This window comes from Prosopis cineraria, unplaced genomic scaffold, assembly GCF_029017545.1.
Source record: "Prosopis cineraria cultivar Desert tree isolate PC_DT_omini unplaced genomic scaffold, ASM2901754v1 PC10, whole genome shotgun sequence".
Lineage (NCBI taxonomy): Eukaryota > Viridiplantae > Streptophyta > Magnoliopsida > Fabales > Fabaceae > Prosopis > Prosopis cineraria.
The window spans coordinates 20,829,048-20,846,066 of record NW_026555341.1 but is presented as its reverse complement, the minus strand read 5'-3'; positions in this window follow the sequence as shown (position 1 = coordinate 20,846,066).

Here is a 17,019-nt window from a genome sequence, read left to right as displayed (position 1 = left end):
ATTTATTTAATTATATATATACATATATTATCAATCAATCAATTAAAAACATGATAAATGATATTATATTATATTATATTATAACTCAGGATTTAGGGGTGATATTGTTTTTTCTATTTTATGTTCATTGTTCATAAACTGATTTCTTAAAAAAAAAAACGTATACAATATCCATGATTTACAAAGTACTTATATTCTCATCTCTAACTTTAACAACTCATGTTGTGTTAATAAAATTAGCTTCTTTATTAGATTTTTATGACCTATTTACTTTGAGGGAAATCATGGGGGGGAGGAAAGAGGAAATTTTTATGATTTTAATTGAAAAAAATTGAGAAGTGGAGACTTTCCTTACCTTGCTTTTCAAATTTTTAATTTCAAAAAGCGATTATATATATATATATATAAACAAAGCAATACATTCAAATGGTGCCCCTTGTACCTGCATTCTAATGCTTCATGTATGTCACTTCTTCGATCTCTTGGAGATCTCTTGGATATACTGTGAATGATTACAACATTTTATGTATAGTGTCCTTTTCTTTGTTCCTCACATATAATTTGGGCCTTGATCATTCTATTTAAGGAAGTGATATGAAGAAAACCATGACGCATGTTCCACAATTATGGCTGTAAAAAAATCTTCAAGTTTTGATCAAGTCCTATTCTAACTAATAATGTCTCTAGAAAGTGTGAAATCCTTAAAAAAAAATATTGTATTTATATTTACCTTACACTATGCACAAACATGGACCTGTAATCTAGTTTTATGGGAATGTGAAAGAAGAATCTTGCATGCACACCTTGAACTTACATGACAAACGAACACGCATTGGCAAAGCCTCAACCAGGAGTCAAGGAGTGTGAGGTAATTTAATTTAAAAATTAATACTTTTTAAAAATAATAATTTAAGTTAAAAAATAATTATACTAGGACTAACATTGTAATAAACATTAGTAAATTGATCATCATTTTTCTTTTTAGGAAATTATCTTGAAGATGTTAAGATAAGTCACTTCCAACATTAGTATCAAATTAAAGAAAATCTTAAATCCCATTATCTCTATCTAAAAATTCAATAGGTTTCCCAATTTATCTCTATTAAATATACTTACTTTATAAATAAAAGACTCTAGCACTTAATAACCTTCCTAACATTTAATAAAGGCAAAAGGGTTATGATAGATATAATGATCATTGAGGTGTCTTACAAATTGGTCCAAAAAAAATCTTCTTTCACTACAAAAAACTTGACTTTCAGCAGCGACAACAGTCACTGTTGAAAGGTAAAATGTCACTGCTAAAACTTTTCAACAGCGAAAAAATGTCACTATAAAGTCGCCATGAGAGCTGCCGTCACTGATTCTATCAATAGCAACATTACTTGTCGCTAAAGAGATCAAAATGTCACCGCTGAAACTATAGTCACTGCTAATATCATATATCAGCAGCGATACTGATTATTATTTTCTATGGCGATTCATTGTCGCCATTCAAAGTGCATTTAGTAGCGTCATATTGTTGCCATTGATACTTTCTCATTTGCTGATATTTTTACATATTGATAATTGTTACATTTAGCAACAACCTTTAAAGTCGCCACTAAAACCTTTTTTTTTTAATAAAATAACATTACTCAAATGGAGACATTGTATGATAAATAATTATATACATTGTTGTTAAGAAAATTTTAAAATTGGATATTAGAGGATTAAATGAAAATAAAAATTGCAATGTAAAGTATTTAATGTGATTGCTTTGTGGTTTCTATTTTGTGTTGAAAATGTCAGTGATCAAACAAGGGACCAAATGTTTATTAATTATAAACAAGATTGTTGGGTTCCAATCTCCAAGAAGGTATGATTTAATGCAATATCAGAAACACATACTCTGGATAAAGCATCTAAAACATTAAAGCAAGTTTAAAAGACCTCAAAGTTTGAAGTTAAATAAGCATTTGCATTGGAAGAAAATGTACCCAAAAAACAACGATGGCTAAATGGGAAAGAGGATCCACTAATTAGGCTTTAAAGTTTGTCTAAGTTGAATAATTAACAAGTCTATGGAAAAACTGAAGGAGTTGATGTAGATGTAGGTGCCTCTTGATATTGTGCCTGTGAAAAAAAAAGTTAAAGTTTATCATGTAAAAATCAAGTTATTTTTATTAATGAGAAATATTTTAGATATAAGAACATAAAGAGAGATGAATTTCAAAATAGAAAGAGAAGCATGTACAAAAGAACTAAAATCTCTCAAGATGAGATCAACCAAATTTAGCTTCTTTTCGAAGCTCCTCGTGATGCAAACTTGTAAACAAAGAAAAAAAGACATAGTAAATTAGATGAAATTGCATAACTAGCTAGCTATTATTTTTCTTGTAAATGGAAAGTGACAAATAACTTTAAAGTCTATGAAAAATTATTACCTACTGCATATAAGGAATCGAGGTAGCTAATTTTGCCTGTATTCTTTGCTCCATCAACTGTTCCATTCTTTGCTCAAGCTATGTCCACTCTTCTTCCATCTGTGCATGCTTTGCTTCAAGATTTTCTTCCATCTTTTCCCACTCAGCATCAAACCGTCTTTTAAATTCTTCTTGTAATTGTTGGCACACAATCTCCACTAATGATTCATTACTAAATTAGGAGCAATCCCTCTTTCTTGGAGGCTGTGCTCTATAGCCTTTTCCTCTCACATATCCTAACCTCTTACCAAGAACAGTTGTCAAGATCTCATTAGATGTCATTTGATTATGACTCTCTGGGTCTTATTGCCGCTCTTACTAATGAATAAGCTCTTGCATGTCAGCCTATAGTTATATAAATCAATTAGTCTAATAAAATTAAAATTAAAGACCAACCTATTGCAAAAGAAAATATTAATATACATACATGAATTTGTTTTGATTGTGGGTCTACCCAAACCTTTTGCCTATCTATAGTTTTCTTAGTATGTATTAATTCTCACAACAAATTAAGAGGTGCTGGCAGTCCAGTGGTGGTGTCTCTCTATCATGTTTGAGAATAATAATTAATATATTGAAAATGAATAAGATTAAATAGTATTATGTAATAAAGAGATGTTGTACTCACAATAGAGGAAACAATCTCCGCGAATGATCAAGGACCACAAGTATGCTTCGTAACTTGTAATTGTCAATTTCGTTGATTTCTTTAATTTTTTTCTAGAGGAAAATTGATAATTTATATATTTAATAAGGATTCAACAAATTAAGTAAAATGCTACATCAACTTGTATAAAGAGCAAGTTACCTTGAATCTTCAGATTGAAAGTACGTCACAAGCCACTCCCAATCTTAAGAACTAACATAATTAGGTGGATTATTTAATCTCTCCTCATCAATGGCATAAGACTTATAATGAGCATGCAAATTAGTCTTCCAATTTCTAAAGGCATTTTGCATGGTAGTGTAGATAATTCTATTAAACTTCTCTTCCTTCACTTGGTCAGTAGGTTAAAATTTTTCCCAGAGCACATTAAAATATAAATACTTGTTGAAAAAAAACAAGCAATATGTCATATGTGTATGTATGAACTAAAAAATACCTTTACTTTTGAAAGCATCTCATCACCATACTTTTTGAAAATGTCTTTCCAATCAACCCCATCTTGAAAAGATATTGTGGTTCTGACAACTAAACTGCAATAGCAAGCCAAGTCTCTAGCTTCTAAACCCACTACTCTTGTAATGTAATTTGAAATTCTAACTTTAATCCTTACTCCAAATTTGGTCTTCATGTCAACTTTGATAGACTTGTAAATTCCCGTACCTTTTTTTATGGCATTGCAAGAAGCTATCATTCATATAAAAGAGTTATATCAATTAAATGTTACATGTTATGTAGATTAATTATCTATATTGCATGTACTTGAAGAAAATCTACCTTCACTACTATTTAGGGTAGGAGGAGAGTTGACATGTGGTTCTTTAAGTTGTAAGTGTCGAGATGAAATAGTAATTCTTGTTTGAGGTGTATAGGTATTACCTATACTACTTGAGCCACCACACCATCTAATCAAATAGCCTTTCCCGCCTCATCCTTGTAGTGTTAACATATCCTACAAGAAAGCATTGACTTTAGCACGTTTTTCAATCAATAACTAGGATAATAATTACAAGATAAATAAATAGTAAAAAACAAGTATTTGTAAAAAGTCTTATAATATATATATTTAAGTTATTAAGAAAAGAATAAGAATAATCTATTAATAAATGCTATCAATCATGGAGATGATAATTTCACTTGTTAGAGTCTTCCGTGCCACTACCACTAGCACTAGTATCTTTTAATTCATACTCTTGTATTTCATCTTCTGTGTCACTATCATCTTCTATTTCATTGTCACTAGAAGAGAGAACATCCTCTTCATCACTATCTTTGTTTGCTTGTGATTTTATTTTTGTGTCATCAATAAACCCAATCTCTTTGGCATTACGACTATTTCTTTGTGATGGTTCATCTACTTGGATAAATGTTTGTGGCTATACATCATGTCTACACAAGTTAATAACAATGTTGGGCTGTACAAGATTTGCACCATACATATTAAAATCAACTACTAATTGTTGAGAAGCTTCCTCATCAATCATAGGAACATTGACCCTATAAGCATCATTATCATTCTCAGTTGGCATATTGAACAAATCATGTGGATTTGTTTCAACAACGAGAAGCCAATTAGGGTTTGTAATGTCATCCACATAGAAAACTTGTTTTGCTTGAGAAGCTAACACAAATGGTTCATTAGTTTGTAATGAATACTGGGTATTGATGCTTGTGAACCCATAATTGTCAACCTTATATCCCTAACCACAGTTAGCCATGTCCCACCAATGACACTTGAACAAGTATATTTTCCTATTTCTATGATAACTCAAGAATATCCTCTAAGACACCATGATATTCCTTATCAGTATTGGTATCATCACCCTTCACCATGACTCCATAAATTTGAGTTTTTTTTCCTATTGCCCGATCTTTTATGTGGAAATGAAATCGATTCCCTATGAACATGGAGTACCGACTAACCACCTTCAATGGACTAATTGATAAACTTATAAGTTCACCACTTACGTGGCCTTGATCGCACAACCTTATCACCTATATAGACAAGAACCATTCCTTAATTATGAAATACTATTAAACAAATTAATAAAAACACCAAATAATAGAATATGATAAAATACTTGTGCACGAAACCAATTAGGAAACTCCTTGCTATGCCTTTGCTCAATTGATCTACTTTCTCCTTCAAGCTTCTTTCTATGATCCCTACAAGTTTTCTAAATTAGTGAGAAAATACAAATTATGACTAATATATTCTTTCTCTAGGTAAGGTTAACTTACTCTATGAATGGCCTAACTTCTTCATAGTTTTAGAGCCCATATATTCTAGCTTGATTATACTCTTCATGAGAGAGTGGAATTGACTCAAAATGTCCTCTAGCTTCACCACTTGTCCTAAATACCAAAAGCTCACAATTGATGTCAACGTTATTAATGTCATCATTCCTTTTTAGCACATTAAATTTGGTTGGAAAATCTTTTAAATATCATGAGCAAAAAGTGAGACTTTCATCAACCAAATAACCTTCAACAATTGATCCTTCAGCTCGAGCTTTGTTATGAACATAAGATTTGAGTGTTCGCAAATACCTGTAATTAACAATTGTTTAGCTTTGAATGAGAAATTATAAACGTGACTATATGTAATCACACTAGCAAAATTTACCTTTCTATTAGATACATCCAACGATATTAGACTAGTCTACCAACTTTTGCCTCACCTGCCAAGTGTACAGGTAAGTAAACTATGACATCAAAAAAAGTGAGTAGGAAGATAGTCTCTAACTTCCATAAGGTTAATATTATTTGACTTTCAAGTTTGTCAACTTCTTCACATGTCAAACTCTTTGAACAAAGATTCTTGAAAAACCTTCCCAACTCTATAATTGGTTCACAACACTTCAGGGGGTAGTATCCCATGAATTGTAGTTGGAAATTTTAGTTAATATTGATGTATTTATATAGCTAATCCTAGTAATATCTTCTCCTAAGACTTTTAAAAGACTAATTCCAACATTTTAGTAAAGTTTAGGACCAAATACATCATAGAATCTAAAATAGAGGCATAAGAAAAGAAACATGAAACTCATAACAGGGAAACTGAATTGATAGCTACAGCTACTAGAATGGTGACAATTTCCACGCACAAGGCTTCATATTTTATTCTTTTTTTTAATAACGCAAAAAAAATAACAAAACCATAGATATCTCTATGTGTGTTCTTAAACAAAATAGAACAAGACTTTATAAAGGCACGCATAATTATAGTGTAAAGTGACCTCACACATTACTCTGGCTAACTCCATACTTAATTATGTGTATACTATACATGCTAATGGAATGCCTATTTGGAATTTTATAATTATTAGACTAAAGTTCATTAATTATTAGACTATTCATGCACTATTATTGGAATGCATATTTGGAAAGCACCATGGAAAAAGAAAAAGAGCAAGCACTGTGCATGTTCTAGACAAGGTAAGTGATGAGAACGATTATGAGGTAGATATATATTTGGATGGAATTAAATTTTCAGGTAACTTTAGACTGAATATATATTGCATTTGATTAGGCGCTAGGGATTGACTCATCAATGCTGTGGTAGCTTGTGAACATCATTATTTGGGTATTGACACATTCATGAGGGAGAAGAGGAAACTAGAAATAGGGACCCATTTTCAAAGAAGTAGGACCCATTGCCCATGATTTTCTATATCAAAAACACCCATTATTTTGGTGTTGCAGAGGATGAATCAAGGACAACAAAAGCAGAGGTGGTCCCAAGAAAACAAAGAATCCTAATTAAGAACAAAAGAAGAGTGGTCTGAAGAAGTATATACTCTATCAAAAAGAACAAAGGCCAAGTGGTCATAGAGTTTAGTTTTTAAGTAAGGAAATAGAAAGAACAAAGCAAAGCTGCGACAAAATCTTAAGAACAGGATATATTCCAAAAGATATAAAAATAAGCAAGATTAAGTTCAAAAGCAGTAGAACAAATTGATAGATAGATTTAGGAGTAGGGTTAGGAAATATGGACCTTAAAGGAGTTCCAACCAGCTATGCTTTCTTCACTTTCACAAGGAAGTCTTGCTTCAAACTAGACTTAGGCTACAAGCAAGATTAGCTTCGAACCAGAGATGCAACTATGTCATTTTCAAAATATAAGTTTGGCTTTTCACACATGCTTTGAATGGTGGAATGAGAGGGAGGGAATTTGGGATTTAGGGCATGCTGGAGTTCAAAATGGAAGGGTTGGAGCAAAATAGGAGGGTGGAGGGAAATTAGGGATTTAGAATGTGCGAAGGAAAAATGAAAATTATGGTCATCAGATACTAAATGTCTTGAAATGCATAATTAGAATTAAAAATTGTAAGAACAAAGCAATTAAGATGGCTTGGTGTTGTTGGTCTTATGTGTGGATGCATTATACACTGATAGATTGAGGGTTCGAATCTTGGAGCAAGCCTTTCATTTTTCTTACCCTTTTTTATCAAATAAAAAAAATTTTTATTTTTATTCAAATAATAATATAATATAATAAAAAAATTATTACTTTTAAAACAAAATCCACTTTATTCAATCTGCACATGATTAAGATAATTTTTTTATTATAATTATGATCATAATTCAATTATAATTAAATTCATAGTACTAGTAAATGGATTTGGTTAAGATTTTAATTGTCTTATATTATTATTTATTTTAAATTAAGTTTAGTTAAAATTATAGTATTTATTTCTTTTATAATATAATTATACACATAAATACATGACTAATATCTCTCACTTTACCTCACATACACATATAAATCTATCATAAGATATTAAATTATCCTTTAAGATAATTATAACCATACAAATTTAACCACACACACGCGCACACACACTCTCTCTCTCTCATTCACACACACACACTTCCCTTTTCCTCTCCCTAGTTCACTTAGGGAAATAAATTTGTCACCAACATAGACAATCTAGATCAAAATTGGACACCCCAAATTTAATATAATTTTATTTTTAATAATTACAAAATTTAGGAAAAATCACATCCAAGAATTTGAAGGAAAAGTTATTCACAGATAATGACTAATGACAAATCTATTTAAGGAAAAACAAGTTCATATTTTCATTTTAATAATAATTCAATCTATATTAGTAATTGTCTATGAATAACTATCTTCTCATGTTCTTTGATGTAATTTTCCCTAAAATTTAATATACGATAATCTTGCATTATTATGCTAAATAATAAGTTTATATAAAACATTATGAGTTGAAAAGTTTAAATTATAATTGACAAAATCAATTTTGAATTACTCATATCTCACTACAATGATGAGTATGAAACTTATTATATCTTTCTTACACAGATACATATTCTCTTCCAGCCATGTTCATAACCCGCTCGTCTCTCCCAAATACACTTATACACACATATTACAGCTCTCAAAATGTGTTTTCACTTAATTGGAGTGTATGTAATTATGTATATATAACTTTCCACTCTCTCCCTCCTACTTTGTTCAGCTCTTGTCATTTAAGATAACATTTGATCTTTCATAAAACACTTCCCCTCACAAACTTGTATTTTCTTTTTCTCATACACATACCCTATATTGGTTAGTCTATAATAAATTGCATTTGAAATTATTTTATATAATATTTAACAACTAACATTTATTTTATATATATATATATATGATATTTTTTAAAAAATTAATTAAAAAATTGAAAAATTATACTTTCTGCGGCGACATTAAATGTTGTCGCCGCAGAAGGTGTTTCTTTCAGTGGTGACTAAAATAAGTCACCACTGTAAATATTCCATTCTAAATAGTATATTCAACTGTGACATATGGAGTTGTCGCTAAAACTAATGTATGGCGACTAATTGTCGCCGCTGTAGAAAAGACATTCAGTGGTGACAAATTTATCGCCATAGATTCCTTAATAGACAGCGGTGACATTCAAAAGTCGCTGCTAAAAGTACCCTTTTCAGCAGTGATGAAGCGTGACACCGCTGAAAGCTGACCTTTCAATAGCGACTTTCATGTGTCGCCACTGAAAGTCATCGCTAAAAATTAATTTTTTTTGTAGTGTTTCTTTGCCTTATAAATAGGACTAGAGGAGTAGTTTTTTATGTAAATATGCTCTTCATATATTATCTTGAACATTAAAATATTAAATATCTAATAAGTTTATGAGCTCAAATATTTTTTTATTTAGTTTAGAGGTGCAAATATCAAGAGTAGGGGGTGCCAAGTTATAAAATTTACATACCCTACTTGCAATTTGTTCCAAAGTGTCATGGAGAATATTTTGCAATTATTAGATTTTGAAAAATCATATCAATAAAAATGCTAAAAGGTCTAACGTTGTAATAATGACATTGAAAACAATGTCAGGAGAGGTTAATAATTCTCACGAAAATGATAAGAAAAGTCATTATCACAAGCTTGATGAAAGCTTACTTTTAATTTGTTTACTTAGATATTTATTTATATATATATATATATATATATGTACATACATACATACATACATATATTATCGATCAATGGGTCAAAAGAATAATAAATGATTATATGACGACTCAGGATTTAAGGTTGATATGTTTTTTCTATTTTATTTTCATCTTTCACAAATACATTTTAATCTTTCATTCCGTCCCCTCCCCTCAATTTATCATGTCAAATAGAAGATTAATATCCCCTTACATCGTAGCAAGTGTAAAATCTAGTTTATAGGAAATCATATTATTTATAAATTATTAGTAATGCCGCATACATATCTTGAACTCCATGAAATACATGAGATAGTAAGAATATTGGAATAGTAATGGATCCTGAGAGATGGACAATCCCATTGAAATGTGAAAAAGAGATTTTATTCATAATAGTAGTTAGATGGAGTAGATCTTCTCAAACAGCGTTTAATAATTCAAATGTATGTGGGAAAATTCATATCATAAGACATTAAGTTTGATACTGCTTAATAAATCAGAGGAATTTTTTTAATAATGGGGGGTAACATTGCGCCACCTTTCCACAAATAATCGTGAAATTTTCCCTTTTCCGATGTATGTAGTGAGTGATTTTATTTAGGATTTGGGTGCTTCTTTTCAACTGTAAACAAATTATTTCTTCTCCACCGTGCATTCCCCTTCAACCTTATTATCTTTGGGCATGTCTTTGAGTTGCGATACTAAAGCCTATACACATATAGACAAAGCAATAAACACGTTCAGATACATGAAATGGTGGTCACATCATCAATCTGTTGGATTTTGTTGTGAGTGACTACAACATTTTATGGTGCCCTTTTCTTTGTTCCTTACATATAATTTGGGCCGTCATTTTATTTAGGGAAATGATAACCATGATTCATGTTCCACAATAACCTATCTAGAAGTAACATGTATGCACCTTGATCTTACACGACGTACACAAATTATGTCTCGACCTTTCTGAGAATTTTTTGGAGTGGAATTATTATGAGACTTTGAAAAAGAATATAAAAATTAAAATGATAAAAATCTCATGTAATTAATGTCATTGAAAACAAAGTCACGAGACGACGTCGGTTATTATCAGGAAAAATCATTATCACAAGCGAAATGAAACCTTACTTGTGATTATTTAGTTATTTACTTATATATATATATATATTATATCAATCAATCAATTAAAAACATGATAAATTATATTATGTTATATTATATTATATTATATTATATTATAACTCAGGATTTAGGGTTGATATTGTTTTTTCTATTTTATGTTCATTGTTCATAAACTGATTTCTTAAAAAAAAAAACGTATACAATATCCATGATTTACAAAGTACTTATATTCTCATCTCTAACTTTAACAACTCATGTTGTGTTAATAAAATTAGCTTCTTTATTATATTTTTATGATCTATTTACTTTGAGGGGAATCACGGGGATGGGAGGAAAGAGGAAATTTTTATGATTTTAATTGAAAAAAATGGCGAAGTGGAGACTTTCCTTACCCTGTTTTTCAAATTTTTAATTTCAAAAAGCGATTATATATATATATATATATAAAGAAAGCAATACATTCAAATGGTGCCCCTTGTACCCGCATTCTAATGTTTCATGTATGAAGTAATGGTCACTTCTTCGATCTCTTGGAGATCTCTTGTATATATTGTGAATGACTACAACATTTTATGTATGGTGTCCTTTTCTTTGTTGCTCACATATAATTTGGGCCTTGATCACTCTATTTAAGGAAGTGATATGAAGGAAACCATGATACATGTTCCACAATTATGGCTGTAAAAAATCTTCAGGTTTTGTTCAAGTCCTATTCCAACTAATAATGTCTCTAGAAAGTGTGAAATCCTTAAAAAAAAAAAAAATACTGTATTTATATTTACCTTACACTATGCACAAACATGGACCTGTAATCTAATTTTATGGGAATGTGAAAGAAGGATCTTGCACGCACACCTTGATCTTACATGACAAACGAACACGCACTGGCAAAGCCTCGACCAGGAGTCAAGGAGTGTGAGGTAATTTAATTTAAAAATTAATACTTTTTAAAAATAATAATTTAAGTTAAAAAATAATTATATTAGGACTAAAATTGTTATAAACATTAGTAAATCAATCATCATTTTTCCTTTTAGGAAATTATCTTGAACATGTTGAGATAAGTCGCTTCCAACATTATTATCAAATTAAAGAAAATCTTGAATCCCATTAACACTATCTAAAAATTCAACAGGTTTCTCAATTTATCCCTATTAAATATACCTACTTTATAAATAAAACACTCTAGTACTTAATAACCTTCCTAACATTTAATAAGGGCAAAAGGGTTATGATAGATATAATGATCATTGAGGTGCCTTATAAATTGATCCAAAACAAATCTTCTTTCTTTGTCTTATAAATATGACTAAAGGAGTAGTCTTTTATGTAAATATGCTCTTCATATATTATCTTGAATATTAAAATATTAAATATCTAACAAGTTTATGAGCTCAAATATTTTTTTTATTTAGTTTAGAGGTCCAAATATCAAGAGTAGGGGGTGCCAAGTTATAAAATTTACATACCCTACTTGCAATTTGTTCCAAAGTGTTATGGAGAATATTTTGCAATTATTAGATTTTGAAAAATCATATCAATAAAAATGCTAAAAGGTCTAACGTTGTAATAATGACATTGAAAACAATGTCAGGAGAGGTTAATTAATTCTCACGAAAATGATAAGAAAAGTCATTATCACAAGCTTGATGAAAGCTTACTTTTAATTTGTTTACTTAGATATTTATTTAATTATATATATATATATATATGTACATACATACATACATACATATATTATCGATCAATGGGTCAAAAGAATAATAAATGATTATATGACAACTCAGGATTTACGGTTGATATTGTTTTCCTATTTTATTTTCATCTTTCACAAATACATTTTAATCATTCATTCCGTTCCCTCCCCTCAATTTATCATGTCAAATAGAAGATTAATATCCCCTTACATCGTAGCAAGTGTAAAATCTAGTTTATAGGAAATCATATTATTTATAAATTATTAGTAATGCCGCATACATATCTTGAACTCCATGAAATACATGAGATAGTAAGAATATTGGAATAGTAATGGATCCTGAGAGATGGACAATCCCATTGAAATGTGAAAAGGAGATTTTATTTATAATAGTAGTTAGGTGCAGTAGGATGGACGAGTAGGTCTTCTCAAACAGCGTTTAATAATTCAAATGTAGGTGGGAAAATTCATATCATAAGACATTAAGTTTGATACTGCTTAATAAATCAGAGGAATTTTTTTAATAATGAGGGGTAACATTGCGCCACCTTTCCCACAAATAATCGTGAAATTTTCCCTTTTCCGATGTATGTAGTGAGTGATTTTATTTAGGATTTGGGTGCTTCTTTTCAACCGTAAACAAATTATTTCTTCTCCACCGTGCATTCCTCTTCAACCTTATCATCTTTGGGCATGTCTTTGCGTTGTGATACTAAAGCCAATAAACATATAGACAAAGCAATAAACACGTTCAGATATATGAAATGGTGGTCGCATCATCAATCTGTTGGATTTTGTTGTGAATGACTCCAACATTTTATGGTGCCCTTTTCTTTGTTCCTTACATATAATTTGGGCCGTCACTTTATTGAGGGAAATGATATGAACAAAACCATGATTCATGTCCCACAATAACTTATATAGAAGTAACATGTATGCACAGTGATATTACATGACGTACACAGATTGTGACTTCTCAACCTTATCGAGAATAGTTTGGAATGGAATAATCATGAGACTTTGAAAAAGCATATAAAAATTAAAATGATAAAAATTTCATGCAATTAATTTCATTGAAAACAATGTCAGGAGAGGTCGATTATTATCACGAAAAATCATTATCACCAGCGAAATGAAAGCTTATACGTATTCGTCTTTCATAAATTGATTTCTCAAAAAAAAAAAAAAGGTATCCAATACCCATGATTCACAAAGTACTTATATTCTTGATTATAACTTTAACAATTCATTTTGTGTTAATAAAATTAGATTCTATATTAGATTTTAGAATCTATTTGGTTTGAGGGGAATCATAGGGAGGGGAGGAAAGAGGAGATTTTTATGTTTTAATTGGAAAAAATGGAGAACTGGAGACTTTCCTTACCCTGTTTTTCAAATTTTTAATTTGAAAAAGCGATTATATATATAGACAAAGCAATGAACACATTCAAATGGTGCCCCTCGTACCTACATTCTATTGCTTCACATATGAAGTGATGGTCACCCCCTCGATCTCTTGGATTTATTGTGAATGACCATAACATTTTATATATGGTGCTCTTTGCTTTACTACTCACATGTGAACTTCCTAACATTTAATAAGGGTAAAAGAGGTAAGATAGACATAATAATCATTAAGGTACTTTATAAATAAGGCCAAAATAAATCTTTTTTTTTTGCCCTATAAATAGGATAAGAGAAGTAGTCTTTTATGCAAATATGCTCTTCATATCTTATCTCGATTATTAAAAAACTAAATAATAAATTTTTTAGCTCAAATATTTTTTATATATAGTTCAAAGGTGCAAAATATCACAATTAGGGGTGTAAAGTTGTAAAATTTATATACCCAACTTGTAATTTATTCCAAAGTGAGGGGTGCATTTACCCACCCTCACGAAACATGGCTCTAGCACTGCGCATAAACCTTCCCAACCTTAATTATTGAGAATATTTTGTAGAGGAAATATGAGAATTTGAAAAAGCATATCAAAAATGCGAAAAGGTCTATAATGTTGTAATAATGACATTGAAACAATGCTAGGAGAGGTTAATTAATTCTCATGAAAATGCTAAGAAAAATCATTATCACAAGTGATAAGGGATGTGAAAGCAGAATCGTGTTAGTTTAGGGACAAAACCTTGAAACACAATAAAGACACAAGAACAAAAAGAAAGAGATGAAATTTATGACAAAAATAAAAAAAATATGAAATAAATAATGGGATAATGATCAAGGAGAAGATCCTCTAGAGCACCTGCCTCTAGGAGCCTCAACCTTCGAAGACACCACAAGAGTTGATCACGCTTTTGATCACGTCTATTTCTCACACGGGATGCTACTACAAAGTACTAAGGCTCACAAGAGTTATAAACTCTAAAATGAATAATTTTATTCAACTTTTGTTCTGTTTACAAGAGAGAGCATGCCTAATTTATATAGGCTCATAGAGAAGAATATTTTCTAAAATTAAAACCCTAATTTTGTAATACTAAAAGGAGAAATAATATAAAATAATGATAAAATATTCAGCCACATAATTTAGGAGATGTGATCCTAAAATTATGGGATTACAAAATTTAAAAATTAATACTATAATTAATTCTAACCTTTGACTAGACTCAAAATAAGAAATCAAATCAAAGGACCACTAAAATAGGAAATAATTTAGGAGACAATTAAGGGATCATAAAGGATTTAAAATTACGCCACTCTTGACTTCTTCATTAGGGTTTCATGCCTCCTTGCTTGCAAGAGGCTTAACTTGTAGTCTTCCTTGCATTGGGCTTAGGTTTGCATCTCTTGGACTTGACTCTTCATGAATTTGGATCTTAAGCACATTATACACATATAGATGCTCTCCTTTGGGCTTGAGAAGAGTGCCCCAATGCTCTCCAAGCTCTTGAACTTCTTGCACAAGACTGAATAAGGCTTGCTTCATGGCTTTAGTTTGGGCTCTTATCATTGGACCTCCAATATATTGTAATGGGTCTTTAGGTACGTTGGATTGGAAGTATTAGGCTCCTTGCTCCTTGCCTTGGGGTCCTTCCATGTCACCATACTCATGATTACCATCCTCAAGCTTTGTTGCCATTAATGCCATGTCATCCGTGCAATGGGGTCCATTATTCCCTCCCAGTTGGAAAGGATTCGTCCTCGAATTGTAAAATCATATAAAGATAGATCAGAAATATTAAATGTGGCACTAACATTACCATAAGAGCTAGGCAAATCAATCTTGTAAGAATTATCATTAATTCTTTCTTAAACTTGAAAAGGTCCATCTCCTCGAACTTGAAGTTGAGACTTCCTTTGATTAAGAAATCTCTCTTTCTTTAAATGTAACCAAACCCAATCTCCGGCTCAAAGATCACATATCTCCTATCTTTATTAGCTTGCTTGGCATATTGCTCATTCTTTCGCTCTATGTTTGCTTTAACTTTAGCATGTAAGTCCTGCACAAACTCAGCTTTTTTCTTGCCATCAGTATTAGCATGCTAAGAAAAAGGCAAAGGTAAAATATCAATGAGAGATAATGGATTGAAACCATAAACAATTTCAAATGGAGAATAAGAAGTAGAAGAATGAACAGCCCTGTTGTAAGCAAATTCAATGTGAGGTAAATAATTCATCTAATTTTTCAAATTCTTCTGAATTATTGCTCCAAGAAATGTAGTCATAGTTTTGTTTACCTCAGTTTGACCATCAGTTTGTGGATGAGCAGTAGTGGAAAAAAGTAACTTAGTCCCTAATTTATGCCATAGGGTATGCCAGAAGTAACTAAGAAACTTCACATCCCTGTCACTCACAATAGTCTTAGGTAAACCATGTAAATGAACAATCTCTTTAAAGAATAAGTTAGCAATGTTAATAGCATCATTAGTCTTAGCATAAGCAATAAAGTGTGCCATCTTAGAGAACCTATCAACAATAACAAATATGCAATCTTTGCCTGCAGAAGATTTAGGAAATCCAATTATAAAATCCATAGAGATATGTTCCCAAGGGTGAGAGGGGATGGGAAAAGGAGAGTAAGGTCCATGAGGTTGGACCTTAGATTTTGCCTGTCTACATTTAATGCATTTATCACAAACAGATATGACATCTTTCTGCATGTGAGGCTAAAAGAAATGATCAGACAAAATAGCCAAAGTTTTCTTTACACCAAAGTATCCCATCAAATCACCATTATGTGCTTCCTTAGTAAGCAACTCACGCATAGAACAAATAGGAATGTATAATTTATTTTTCTTAAAAAGAAATCCATCAAATCTAAAGAAATCATCAGATCTATGATTTTCATAAGATTTCTAAATATTTTCAAAATTAGAATCAATTTTATAAAGATCTTTTAGAATCTCAAAGCCAAGTAATTGAGCACGCAAATAGGAAAGTAATGTATACCTTCGAGATAAGGCATTAGCAATGATATTTTCTTTACCTTGCTTATGCTTAATCACATAAGGAAAGGTCTCAATAAATTTCATCCAACGAGCATGTCTCTTGTTCAACTTACCTTAAGACTTGAGAAACTTTAAACTTTCATGATTAAAATGAATGATGAATTCCTTGGGCCATAAATAATGTTGCCACGTTTCTAAGGCCCTCTTTA